Here is an 11,276-nt window from a genome sequence, read left to right as displayed (position 1 = left end):
GGCGGCGAGAGCTGCACCGAGGCGGTGCCCCTGTCACACAGGCTTCGGCTGGGGCAGGTGCCGGCATCGCAGCTGCACGTGCAAGTCTTTCACTCGGCTCGTCAGTGAATCGCCGTGTGCCTGCGGGGTGGTCCCTGCCGCCCCGTCTCTCCCAGCCCAGCTCCCCCATGACAGGTTGGTCTTGTCCCCAGGTCGCGGTCAGTGTGACGGCCGGGGAGGTGACCGTGGGCAGGGTGCAGCCCGCCGGGGCGCTACAGCAGCCTGGCGACTTCTGGCTGGAGCAGGCGCAAGCCCAGCCTGCAGATCTCTGTGCGGAGGAGGCAGCACCGAGGGAAATGGCAAGGCCTCGGGACCAGGCCCCTTGTTGCCCCAGAGAGGAGCCGCTGCCAGACGCGGGATCTGGTGAGGGGCCACGTGCAGGCCAGGGCCAGGGCCTGGGCCTGGGCCTGGGGGTCTCGGGGGCTGTCCTGCTTGTGGGGAAGAGGCTCAAGCGTCTCCCCTTGCCGGGGACAGCGCTCTGATGTCTGTAGGTGGGCAGCCGTGGGTGGGACGCCCGGCCTGTCTCGATGTATGTGCAGCACCCAGGGGAGAGAGGCTTTATCTTGGTTGTGCCTTGTCCTGCCGCCATGGGAACAAGCAATGACCTGATTCACGGTCCACCAATCCGTGCTCCCTTCTTCGGCTGTTTCTCCTCTGGCGTGAGCCCTCCGTGCCCAGGTCTCCCCAGGACGAGGCCCTTCCTCAGCAGCCAGTGAGGAGCTGTGGCTCTGCCTTTCCCAGCAGCAGCAGGCGCAGCCCCGCAGTGGGAAGGTCTCTGTGCCAGGACATGCAGCTGGGGGAAGTGGCTTTCCTTGTTCCCCCCTCTCTGAACAGGCCACGCCTCCTGGGGAACGCTAACCTCGCATTTCCCCACCACTGCCTTAAAACAAGGGGATAACATGCCCCCCCTCCCCATACCTCCAGCTTCTTTCCCTGGGAGCAAGGTCCCTGCGGGCCCTGACACAGTGCTGTGATCGCTGGCCCGGGACAGAGCTACAGGGGTCCTCTCCAGCTTCTGCTAGCAAGAGCAGTGGGAAATTGAGTCCTCTGTCTCCCCGCTCTCCCACACAGTAAAGCCTCCAGCTGCTGCAGTCGGAGACTAGTACCGGACAACAGGGCTTTCATGTGCTAGGAGCAGCAGGGCTGACCTGTGCATTTTCTTCCCTACGCACAGGTGCAGAGACCATGAGCAGAGCTCATCAGCAGCTTCCTGAAGAAGGGCCTGCAAACCTGGAGCTGCTGAGGACTTCCCCGGGAAGGCTGGGGGAGAGGGCGCCACAGAGCCCTGAGCTGGGCCAGCTGCAGAAGGGGCAGGGCAGGCCGGCAAAGCAGGGGGAAAGCATGGAGGTGAGCAGGGCACGAGCTCCAACAGGCTGCACCCACATCCCATGTCAGTCAACAATGGAGGATTTTGCACATCTGTGTGTCATGGCCCATCCTGCACACAGCTGTCACACAGGGATTGCGGAGAAGGTGGTGGGGGCTGAAGGCAGCTGGAGCAGGAGACACTGATGGGGTAACGCTTGTGGCTACAGCTCCAGGAGGTCTTTGAGGACGTGGCTGTGTATTTCACGCGGGCAGAGTGGGAGCTCCTGGAAGATGCAGACAAGGTGCTTTACCGGGACCAGATGCTGAGGAACTGTGAAGCCCTCATTTCCCTGGGTAAAGCTGTTTCCTGCTTCTCCCTGTTGCCATGTCAGCTGTGTCGCTTATTGTCTTCTCCCTGCTTCTGAGCACTCATCCCTGTGAACCTTTCCCTGATGCTTGAAATCCATATCCTCCCCCATGGCTCCATGGGTGACCAGGCCTCTCTGGCATTTCGTATCAACATGTGCTCCTTTTGATCTGGCTGCCTTCATCTGAGTCGTTCCTGTTCTTGTAGCCCCCGGTGCTTCCATATGCAGTCATTTCTTAGCAAGGGGGTCTCCCATTTCAATGTGGTTGTGTCATCTCAAGTTAATTGGGCAAAAGAATTCACTGCCAGCTTTTCCTTGGGAAATGCTTCTGATTTCCTCCTTTTCGTGCCTAGCCTGTCCTGTCCCACACATCTAACACTCCAAGCATGCTCAGTCAGTGCTGTCTAAATCCTCTTTCTTCTCATTTGGTTGCAACCTAGCAGAAGGTAATGGAAGTCTTAGTGTCTGCTACTATCACCCCTGGGATTTGAATTTCCTCCACTCGGTCTCTAGTGACATGTGGACACGTGTTGGACCTGGGGTACTTCTGTCACCAGGTCCCTGGAAGCATCTGCCCACGTTGCTTCCTAATGTCTTCATCTGAACAGGCTGCAGGCTTTCGGTTGGCTGTGTTTACTTGGAGACTTGCTCTGAAGCTCGCTCTGCTGTTTCCAGAAGTTGCATAGATTCCAGGAGCAGGATAAGACATGTCAAATGCCGGTTGTTTCTCGGCCTCTTGTGGGCTAAGATCAAGTTGCATTGATCTGATATGGGCTAGGATCGAGTGTAATCACTGCAATGGTCTTGGTACCTGAGCCAGAATAGATTTAAATGGCAGTGTGTAGTTGAGTGTGCACCCCTGTCCAAATGTGGAAAGAACTCCCTGCGAGAGACTTGAAAATAGCTTCCTGCTGGCCAGTGTCCAGTGGGAGGATCTCGGCTACACCCCTCCATTATAGAAGTGTGGAAGTCCTCCTAGCTTCATCCTGTGGCCTCGTGCTGCTCCAAGGGCAGGTGAGCCTTGGGGGCGTCTGAACCCATGTCCTTCTGGTTTGGGCCTGCATATGGGATGCCTGCCAATCAATTTGGGAGCATCCAAAGCTGTGGGCTGAAATGTCTGGGGTGGAGGATACTTGCCAGTTCTATGCCATATACGGTTTTTGAAAGATTGAATTTTGCTCAGTCCAAAAGGATTTGTAACTGATCTGGCTAATTTGACCTGGAACATGAAAACATTTCCAAAATAAAAACAAAAATGTGCAGGGCTCAAGTATTTAGCTTCACATTGCTTTTCTAGCACTTCCTTTTCCTTCCAGTTCCTCCAAAGGACTTCCTTAGGGAAGGGCTCCAATGCTATATGTAGCCGAGCAAAGACCATGTCAACCATTCCTACATTATGGGTGTTCATGTGCTGAAAAGATGTTTTCTTCTGCCTTGTGTTGTCCATGTCCAGGACACGTGGGACCTTTTTTTTGAAACCCTGCAAGATTTTCCCCCCTGAGTGCTCATCTCCCTTTTGGGAATATCCTCCCACTGCATGCAATGATTCCTTTCGTTGCCACTGCAGTTCGTATAAAATGTTCCCTTCCTCTGCCCTGTTGGTGAGTGATCCTCTCTCCTACAAAGAAGTGTCCTGGTTAGCCATCTGGCCTGGAATCTGACCACTGCCACCTGGCCTCGCTTTAAACCTTTGCAGAAAAGAAACTCACCTCTGTTCCTTTCCCTTGAATGATATTGATAACACAGGTGTTGTCCAGCTGCCAGAATGTCCAGAGTGTTTTTATTTTTGTGCCTCATCAAAAGTGAAAGCTTAAACTTTTTGCTGTCTAGCACATCACATGGCACTGCATCTCCACCCCCTGTTGGGCTGAAACTCCAGTCCTACTTCTCTGTGGGCAAGGAGAACTATGTAATTAACTCACAGTACTCGTCCAAAAATCAGTTAGAAGCTTTATTGATTACAACAATATCTACTAAATACAAAGCAGGTAATCAGCCTGGTCTGTGAGTATATAAGTAGTCCACTTTACTGGGTTTCCAGAATATAAGCAGGCAGCTAATCAAAACTAAGCGCGTTAACATGAAACCTCACCATGTTGCAGTTGTCCAGAGCTGACTGGAGTCACTCCCCTGAGTCAGCGCCCTGGGTGAGCTTCCTGGTTGCACTGCTCCTAGTCGGAGGGCTTGATCTTCTCTCAGATATCCATGCAGATGGTATGAATGGTGAACAAGGATCTTGTTTACTTGGGGTATAACCCTTTAGTGATGTCACCATTTCTAATACAGGCAGTCTTCAGACTTGGGACACAATTGGTTCCTGAAAACCCTGTCTTAAGTTGAAACATTGTAACTTGGAACCAATTTTCTCATAAGAAACAAGGTTATAAATGGGGGATTGGTTACTGAACCAAGGCCCATACCCTATTTAAACCAGAATACCCCAGAATTTTGTACTGGGTCAGTTATAGATGACTAATATAGCTACATTAATGTATTTATGTTGTAAATAGCAATCATTGATTTGGAAGGATTTCTTTGAGATGACTTTGCTGGACTTTTTGAAAGGCTCTTGATTGGACTTTTTGAAGGGCTCTTGGCTGGAGACTTCTCAGGAGTCTTGGCTGTAGGCTTTTCTCGAGTCTTATCCGCTTTCTTAAAGAAAGCATCCAAGGAAGTTTGGACAGATGTTCTCCAGGGAGATGAGCAACATAGCAAACTTGTTCGCTGGCATGGCGTTGCATCAGATCAAGTGTTGTAAAGTCGAAACTGACATCATAACGTTGAAACAGGGTGTCAATTTATAAACATTGCAAGTGCAAAACCTTGTAACTCAATGTTGTAAGTCGAGGACTGCCTGTATTAGCGAAGCTTGTTATATAATACTTGTAGATCACCCTTCAGGAATGACAGCGGGGAGGTGGGGGCTGGAGAGAGGCTGGCAGGGACAGAGCTCTGCATCCACCCTTGCATGTACCCGCTCCCCTCCCCCACTGCCACTGCAGGTCCAAACCCTTTTCTGCCCCTTCCCTATCACTTCGGGTCCAAGCCCGCTCCCCCCTCCTTGCCACTGGTTCCGGTCCAACCCAGTTTCCCCCTCCACACCCCCACCAGTTCGGATTTAACTCCATTCCCTCCCCTGCACCCCCACCAGTTCAGGTCAGACCCCATTTCCCGCCCCTCCCCGGTGCTGCCGGTTCAGTTTTAACCCAATTCCACCCCCGAACTGCTTCGAGTCCCACCCCATTCCCCCCTGCCCTCCCACCACCGCCGATTCAGATGCGACTCCCCCTGCCATTGGTTCGGGCCTGACCCTGTTTGACCCCACTTGCCGCTGGTTTGGGACTGACCCCCTTCCCCGCTGCTGCCGGTTTGGGGTGACCCCATTCCCCGCCACTGCCAATTCAGGTCCCACCACGTTGTCCCCTCTTCCCCACTGGTTTGAGTCTAACCCCACTCCACCACACTCCCTTCCCCCCCACTCTGAGTCTGTCTGGCCCATTTCCACCTGCCTGCCTCCCCTCCCCTGTATCCCTGCCAGCCACCGCCCCCAAGGCACCCCGCTGTGTGGCAGGCCTGACCCCAGCCAGTCCCCCCTGCCTGCCGCCTCCCACTCCCTGCTGGCTATTGTGAGGAATGGGCTGGGTATATTCAGCCAATCAGTGCCTGCTCTCTTGGCAACACATGCATAGTTGGCCCGGAGCATTAAGGACAGACAGACAGACTTCTGGGAGATCTGTCAACTTGACAAAACCAGGTTCAATTTTCCTTCCAACACCTCCGTCCCTAGGAAATCTGTTGGTCTTGCACCCTTTTTTATAAAACCTCAGGGTTGTTGGTGATTTGTTTCCTATTACTGTCCCCGTACCACCTGGGTGACAAAGGCCATCATCTATCAAATGCTTCTCCCTGCAGTGCCTTCTCTTTCATCCCAAGGGTTCACCCTCGCCTGTGCTTTAAGGCCCCAGTAGAATCCATGAATTCACTCGATCCATTCCCCAGATCCCAGTTAGTTATTTTGCAATCAGGACTGAATCACAAACTCTCCTTAACCACTGCCCCAAACAGGTTATCCGGGCCCCACACCCAACTTAATCCGCTGCATCCAGCAAGGACAGGAGGAGCTCTGGGTCTGTGGTGATGAGGACTATGGGGAAATCTCAAGCTCTGAGGACCTGTGGCTAGGTGAGTCGTGGCTGTCCCCTCCCCCAAATCCCCTTTCAAAAATGCTCCCTGTCCACAGTGACAGGGCCTGAAACTTGTAGACCTGTCCTGTGCTGCCCTTCCAGGGTGCTGACCTCAACTAGTTTATGCTGTAGCGTGTGCAGGTAGGTGGCTTTCCCGTGCCCTGAAATTCCAGACTGTGGAGACGAGCAGTCATTCACTTCTACCCCCCTCTAATTACAGAATGGCTCTATGGGGGAGTGCGATTCACGAGCTTTCGTGTTTCAGGGGGAAGTGAATCCCCCAAGGCTTGTGCCATTGTGTTTCGTCTCTGGACCGTGAGTGTCACAGAACCTGGGATTCAGCACAAAGTCCACATGAAGGTTAATGCCAAAGCCTTTGTCCCAGTGCAGACTCTGGTGATGTGCAGGCCTCCTGTGCTTCATCAGCAGAGGAAAGCCCCATGGGCTCGTTCCCTGCCCCAGAACTTTCCCTGGAAGCAGATAGTGTTGCACTTACAAACCGGATTTTTAACCTAGTGCTTTAAGAATTGACACAACACTTCGTTAATGAATACCAGAAAGACTTTCTTTACTAACTACTAACAGGTTACAAAACCAAATGACAAAGGTTCTTTCCCAATATCAAATAAATGAGCTGTATTACCACACAGTCTTCGTATTAGAGCCAGTGACTCTACTCATGCAGGCCTAAAGCTAGTTCAAGTCTTCAGCCTTCTCAAAGCGTGGATCTATTGCCTTAGTCCAGCTGGGGGCAGGTTACAGTTTCCCTTTTCCCCCTGGAGAAGATGCCCACCATCTGCTGGCACTTTGCCCTTGTTATACTTGTTCAGTTGTATAGCTTCAAAGCATTTTTTCTAGATAGTTGGTTAATCAAAGTTTGAACAAAGCAGGCAAGGACAGAATTAACATATTACAATTATATCCTCTGTGTGTGTGTGTGTGTGTGTGTGTGTGTGTGTGTGTGTGTGTGTGAAGTTTGCAAGATTTGGTCAGTTTTGGAATGGGGTGGGTATTGACTGAATGAGATGCCTTCAGGGAGTTGATTACAGAATACTATCTTTTGATAGTTATTTTAACAGTGGAGCTGCATCAAATGATTTATGACAGATTCTTGACAGCCATTAAATGCCTGTTTTGAGAGAGGTGTTTTGATTTACAAGCTTCCTTGGCTGTATGGGATACCTCTTATTAGACCAAAGCAGGTTTATTAAAATGTAAATGGAGATAAGAAGAAGAATAAATAGGTTTGAATTTCAGGAAAGTACCCTGGTTTAGCATAATAAACATTTAGAGACTGACTGCCTGTTTAGAGAAATATACCCTAATTAATAAATGCATATGCAAGGCAGTGAGGATCGAAGGCCCCTAGGGCAATAAGCATGAGTTAATTTGGGGTTAGATAGAGTCAGTGAGTAGCCTGACTTAGCATAATAAACATTGGGTACATTAGGAATGTAACACAAGAGATGTGATCAATTTGGGATTGTTTTTTTTTCACATGGTCCCAGCCACGATATTGCATTTTTATACAAAAGGTATTGTTTTAGCAGTTCAATAATTTAAATGGCCAAGCTTTTACAGTTATCAGGTAGGACACACAACCCTGCTCCTTCCAAAAGGGAGAGCCACAGCTCTTAAATGCTCCCCTCCCAAAGCAGGCTTTGAAAGTAGGAGGGATGAACCATATGGGCTTTTTCTACCAAGTAGTAGCAGTTGTAGTAATGTAAGGCCATATTCCCCACACATCTTTGACTGCTGTTGAGCCCCCAAAATCCATTGTGAGGCTGTTCATCCTGCTACCAGCTGAGAAGGTGGCTCTGACCTCCACTGAGCAGGGAACATTAGCCTGCCACAGGGGCTTGTTCCTCCCTCAAGCCCAGCACTTGGGGTTGGGCAGGAAGACCTTGTTCTTTTAAGGAAAGGCAGGTGCCCAGGTCCAGTCATGCTTGAAAGCCTGTTGCAGCAGAGGGAATAGCAGTGGCAGGGACTAACTTGGAGTTCCTCTTCCCCACGTAGGAGGTGCCTGGCTGCTGAGCAGAGCAGAGGAAGGGCCTGCAACTCTGGAGTCACCCGGGATTACCCCAGGGAGTTTGGGCAAGACGGAGTCCGTGAGACTTGAGGACAAACGATGGCTCAAGAGCCAGGGGAAGCCCCAAAGGCAGAAGGAGAATGTAGCAGTGACCCAGATGCGATCTCTCCTTGGGGGTGAGAGTGAAGAAGGAACAGAAGCCAGACGGAGCCCTGGGTGCAGGGAAGGATTTGTGGAGCTGAAGAGCCATGAAGCCAAGTTCCTCTGGAGAGAGACCCCGAATTTGAGGCGAGCCAGCAGGAAGGGCCTCAGAGGGAAGCAGGAGCTCCCCACCACGCCCAGGGGCAGAGGCCGCCCCTGCCCTGAGTTCTGGAAAAGCTTTGCCCAAGCTGCTCTTTGCAAGATCAATTCTGGAGAGCTCTTGCACCACTTAACCAGATTTGGGAGTTTTGTGTGCCGCTCAGAAGTAAGAAAGCACCAAGATGTGCATAGGGGAAACTGTCAGTACCGTTGTGTCACGTGTGGCAAGACCTTCACTCGTTTCTTCTCCCTAGCTCAGCACTGGCACATTCACGCGAGGGATAAACAGCATCGGTATCCTGAGTGTGGGAGGCGTTTTAGACGTTCCACCAACCGAGCCAAACACCAGCGCATCCACACAGGGCAGAAGCCACATCACTGCTATGTTCATTGCTCTCAGTGTGGGAAGAGCTTTACCCACTCGTCCAGCCTAGCCTCCCATCAGCGCATCCACACAGGGGAGAAGCCATATCAGTGCTCTGTGTGTGAGAAGAGCTTTACCCGCTCCTCCAGCTTGGCCATGCACCGGCGCATACACACAGGGGAGAAGCCACATCATTGCTCTCAGTGTGGGAAGAGATTCAGTGAATCCTCCAGGCTGACCAAACACCAGCGCATCCACACAGGGGAAAAGCCACATCATTGCTCTCAGTGTGGGAAGAGCTTTACCCACTCGTCCAGCCTAGCCTCCCATCAGCGCATCCACACAGGGGAGAAGCCATATCAGTGCTCTGTGTGTGAGAAGAGCTTTACCCGCTCCTCCAGCTTGGCCATGCACCGGCGCATACACACAGGGGAGAAGCCACATCATTGCTCTCAGTGTGGGAAGAGATTCAGTGAATCCTCCAGGCTGACCAAACACCAGCGCATCCACACAGGGGAAAAGCCACATCATTGCTCTCAGTGTGGGAAGAGATTCAGTGAATCCTCCAGGCTGACCAAACACCAGCGCATCCACACAGGGGAAAAGCCACATCATTGCTCTCAGTGTGGGAAGAGATTCAGTGAATCCTCCAGGCTGACCAAACACCAGCGCATCCACACAGGGGAAAAGCCACATCAGTGCTCTGAGTGTGGGAAGAGATTCTGTGAATTATTCAGTCTGACTATACACCAGCGTATCCACACAGGGGAGAAGCCACATCTATGCTCTGTGTGTGGGAAGAGCTTTACGCACTCCTCCAGCCTGGCCATGCACCAGCGCATCCACACAGGGGAGAAGCCATATCAGTGCTTTGACTGTGGGAAGAGATTCAGTGAGTCCTCCAGCCTGACCAAACACAAGCGTATCCACACAAGGGAAAAGCCACATCAGTGCTTTGACTGTGGGAAGAGCTTTGCCAATTCCAACAACCTGACCATACACCGGCGCATCCACACAGGAGAAAAGCCACATCAGTGCTCTGACTGTGGGAAGAGCTTCCCCTGTTCCTCCAACCTAGCCGCACACCAGCGCATCCACACAGGGATGAAGCCACATCAGTGCTCTGAGTGTGGGAAGAGTTTCCGTGAATTCTCCCACTTGACCAAACACCAGCGCATCCACACAGGGATGAAGCCACATCAGTGCTCTGCCTGTGGGAAGAGCTTCACCCAGTCCTCGCACCTGGCTGTACACCAGCGCATCCACAAACGAGAGAAGCCACATTAATGTTCTGAATGTGGAAAAAGATTCAGCAATTCCTTTAGCCTGACCAAACAGGACGGCATCCACACAGGCGAGAAGCCACATAAGTGTGCTGAATGTGGGAAGAGCTTCACCCAGTCCTCCCACCTGGCCGCACACCAGCACATCCACACAGGGGCGAATCCACATCACTGCTCTGAGCGTGGGAAAAGATTCAGTGATTTCTCCAGCCTGAGCAAACAAGTGCATCTACATAGGGGAGAAGCCAAATCAGTGCTCTGAATGTGGGAAGAGGTTTACCTGTTCCTCCAACCTGGCCATACTCTGGTGCATCCACAGAGAGGAGAAGCCACATCGGTGATATGTGTGGGGGCAGAGCTTCATCCACACCTGCAGCCTGGCATTCCACCAGCGCATCCTCACAGGCTAAAAGCTACATTATTGCTTTGTGTGTGGGAAGAGCTTTGCCATATTCTCCCACCAATCTGTCAGGTTTTGCTTCTCAGCCTCCCTCCAGAGTTATGCATGCCTTGGTGCATGTCAGTCCCCCTCCCTCCTGCCCTTAGCTGCACTCTCTCTAATCCAGTCTCTGATCAGAAAGCTATCGTACTGAACATGGTATCCCTGTGGTTGGGCTCTGTGCCCTCTCCTCAACTGAGATGTGAATTGAGTAGAGCCCAGAAGCCTTTCCAGGGCAGATCTCTCTGAGTTCCCAGCCTCTTCCCTTTGCCAAGGGTTCACCACTGTCCAGGGCTTGTTGCAACACCTCAATAAAAAGAGTTGGTTACACTGAAGGCCTCATTCCTACGTACTGCTGTGCAGAAAGGGCACTGCCCTTTTGAAGGAGCCTGTGGCCAGGGGGCAATAGAGTGCCTTTTCCTGGGGAAATGGGGGCAGGGGGAAGGAGGTGCAGGCTGTGGCAGTTCCTGCGTCCTATGCAAGGTCACAGTAAGTGTTAGACCCCGACTCCATGCGGTGTCCAACGACTAGGGAGACGACGATCCAGTTACACGTGGATCCTGTTACTCATTAGCCAGAGCAGGCAGGGAGCAAACACCAGCACACATTGCTCGCTACTGCTTTATTCAGAATGGAGACCGCTTCGGACAGGGGCCTCACGCCATTAGAGACGGGGTCCTGCTCCAAACAATAGGTTTTTCTTACAGTTATACACTTTGGTTCATACTCATTAACGTTTACTCCTCCTTTGTCTTGCTTTGTCTTCCTCAGAAAATGGTTGACACAGTAGAAATGGTTACTTAGCATAAGTAAATGGCTGGGCTAGCTTGCATCCTGCCTTGTGGTCAGGAGCTCTGCTAGGCCACAGGTCATGCCTTGTATTCAGCTGCAAATCCAGTGCTCTCTAATAATCCACATTATTGTCACCCTAACAGTAAGTATGAGGACATTGTCTTGGTGAA

General features: G+C 51.7%; 1 pseudogene; it reads left to right on the top strand.

The window, feature by feature from the left end:
* LOC102379742 overlaps window positions 1-10,666 on the top strand; it is a 23,625-nt pseudogene extending 12,959 nt beyond the window's left edge.
* Window positions 10,667-11,276: the final 610 nt, after the last annotated feature.

Source organism: Alligator sinensis, unplaced genomic scaffold (assembly GCF_000455745.1).
Source record: "Alligator sinensis unplaced genomic scaffold, ASM45574v1 scaffold831_1, whole genome shotgun sequence".
In the NCBI taxonomy this organism is placed as follows: Eukaryota; Metazoa; Chordata; order Crocodylia; family Alligatoridae; genus Alligator; species Alligator sinensis.
The sequence above is the reverse complement of the archived record's forward strand: the minus strand, read 5'-3'. Positions and strand labels throughout refer to the sequence as shown.